Genomic DNA, 3,137 nt, shown 5'->3' with positions numbered 1-3,137 from the left:
TCTCCAACCTCCCTCACTGTCCCTCAACCTCTTTCTCCTTTCAATCTTGGTGCCACACTTCAATCTCTCCCTTCTCTTAATTTCAAGTCCTTTCATTTTCTGGTAGAGACAAAGGAGACATGTTTTATCCGTGGACCCAAAACTCTGGCGCGGGTCACGGACTGGGAAGGCAGCCTTCCCTTGGTGTTTAGTCATTCCAGGGATGCCTCTCTGATTATTCATCCATGTTTCAGAGGTGTCAGACCACGCAGGGACGCCTGCCTTGGTCCTTCACCCTTAGCGGCAAGTCCCACTTTTCTAGGGGGCAAGAACCCCCAATCCCTTATTTCCACACCCCAACCTTTTATCTCTGCACCCTGATCCCTTATTTCCATGGCCCGACCTCTTATCTCTGCACCCCAACCCCTTATTTCCATGCCCCAACCCGTTTCCTGCTTTTCTGGAGGGTAAGAACTCCTGAACCCCTTCCCTCCATGTCTCTACCCTTCTCTTTAAACCTGCCTCCTTCACTATAGGCAACCTTCCACCTTCCATTCCTCCTTCTTCTCCCTTAGCCTGTGTTCTTAAGAACTTAAAACCTCTTCAACTCTCACCTGACCTAAAATCTAAGCTTCTTACTTTCTTCTGAAATGCTGTTTGACCCCAATACAAACTCGACAGTAGTTCCAAATAGCCAGAAAATGGCACTTTCTATTTTTCCATCCTACAAGATCTAAATAATTCTTGTTGTAAAATGGGCAAATGGTCTGAGGTGCCTGACGTCCAGGCATTCTTTTACACATCGGGCCCTCCCTAGTCTCTGTTCCCAATGCAACTCATCCCAAATCTTCCTTCTTTCCCTCCCACCTGTCCCCTCAGTCCCAACCCCAAGTGTTGCTGAGTCTTTCTAAGCTTCCTTTTCTACAGACCTATCTGACCTCTCCCCTCCTTGCCAGGCCAAGCTAAGTCCCATTTCTTCCTCAGCCTCCACTCCGCCACCCTATAATCCTTTTATCACCTCCCCTCCTCACACCCAGTCCGGCTTACAGTTTCATTCCGTGACTAGCCCTCCCCCACCTGCCCAGCAATTTCCTCTTAAAAACGTGGCTGGAGCTAAAGGCATAGTCAACATTAATGCTCCTTTTTCTTTATCTCAAATCAGATAGCATTTAGGCTCTTTTTCATCAAATATAAAAACCCAGCCCAGTTCATGGCTCGTTTGGCAGCAACCCTGAGATGCTTTACAGCCCTAGACCCTAAGAGGTCAAAAGGCCGTCTTATTCTCAATATACATTTTATTACCCAATCTGCTCCCAACATTAAATAAAACTCCAAAAATTAAATTCCGGCCCTCAAACTCCACAACAGGACTTAATTAACCTCACCTTCAAGGTGTACAATAATAGAAAAAAGTTGCAATTCCTTGCCTCCACTGTGAGACAAACCCCAGTCATATCTCCAGCACACAAGAACTTCCAAACACCTAAACTGCAGCGGCCAGGCATTCCTCCAGAACCTCCTCCCCCAGGAGCTTGCTACAAGTGCCAAAAATCTGGCCACCAAGCCAAGGAATGCCCGCAGCCTGGGATTCCTCCTAAATGTCCTATCTGTGTGGGACCCTACTGGAAATCGGACTGTTCAACTCACCTGGCAGCCACTCCCAGAGCCCCTGGAACTCTGGCCCAAGGCTCTCTGGCTGACTACTTCCCAGATCTTCTTGGCTTAGCGGCTGAAGACTGACACTGCCCGATTGCCTCGGAAGCCCCCTAGACCATCATGGATGCCCAGCTTCGGTTAACTCTCACAGTGGAGGGTAAGTCCGTCCCCTTCTTAATCAATACAGAGGCTACCCACTCCGCATTACCTTCTTTTCAAGGGCCTGTTTCCCTTGCTTCCATAACTGTTGTGCGTATTGACAGCCAGGCTTCTAAACCTCTTAAAACTCCCCAACTCTGGTGCCAACTTAGACAATACTCCTTTAAGCACTCCTTTTTAGTTATCCCCACCTGCCCAGTTCCCTTATTAGGCCGAGACACTTTAGCTAAATTATCTGCTTCCCTGACTATTCCTGGACTACAGCTACATCTCATTGCCGCCCTTCTTCCCAATCCAAAGCCTCCTTTGCGTCCTCCTCTTATATCCCCCCACCTTAACCCACAAGTATAAGACACCTCTACTCCCTCCCTGGTGACCGATCATGCACCCCTTACCATCTCATTAAAATCTAATCACCCTTACCCCACTCAATGCCAATATCCCATCCCACACCATGCTTTGAAAGGATTAAAGCCTGTTATCACTTGCCTGCTACACCATGGCCTTTTAAAGCATATAAACTCAACTCTCCTTACAATTCCCCCATTTTACCTGTCCTAAAACCAGATAAGCCTTACAAGTTAGTTCAGGATCTATGCCTTATCGACCAAATTGTTTTGCCTATCCACCCTGCAGTGCCCAACCCGAACACTCTTTTGTCCTCAATAGCTTCCTCCACAACTCACTATTCTGTTCTTGATCTTAAAGATGCTTTTTTCACTATTCCCCTGCACCCCTAGTCCCAGCCTCTCTTTGCTTTCACCTGGACTGACCCTGACACCCATCGGTCCCAGCAGCTTACCTGGGCTGCGCTGCCATAAGGCTTCAGGGACGGCCCTCATTACTTCAGCCAAGCTCTTTCTCATGATTTACTTTCTTTCCACCCCTCCGCTTCTCACCTTATTCAATATATTGATGACCTTCTTCTTTGTAGCCCCTCCTTTGAATCTTCTGAACAAGACACACTTCTGCTCCTTCAGCATCTATTCTCCAAAGGATATCAGGTATCTCCCTCCAAAGCTCAAATTTCTTCTCCATCCATTACCTACCTCAGCATAATTCTGCATAAAAACACACATGCCCTCCCTGCTGATCGTGTCCCACTAATCTCTCAAACCCCAACCCCTTCTACAAAACAACAACTCCTTTCCTTCCTGGGCATGGTTGGATACTTTCGTCTTTGGATACCTGGTTTTGCCATCCTAAAAAAACCATTATGTAAACTCACAAAAGGAAACCTAGCTGACCCCATAGATCCTAAATCCTTTCCTCAATCCTCTTTCCATTCCTTGAAGACAACTTTAGAGACTGCCCCCATCCTAGCTCTCCCTGACTCATCCCAA

The sequence above is a fragment of the Pan paniscus genome, chromosome 10 (genome assembly GCF_029289425.2).
Source record: "Pan paniscus chromosome 10, NHGRI_mPanPan1-v2.0_pri, whole genome shotgun sequence".
Classification (NCBI taxonomy): Eukaryota; Metazoa; Chordata; class Mammalia; order Primates; family Hominidae; genus Pan; species Pan paniscus.
The sequence above is the reverse complement of the archived record's forward strand: the minus strand, read 5'-3'. Positions refer to the sequence as shown.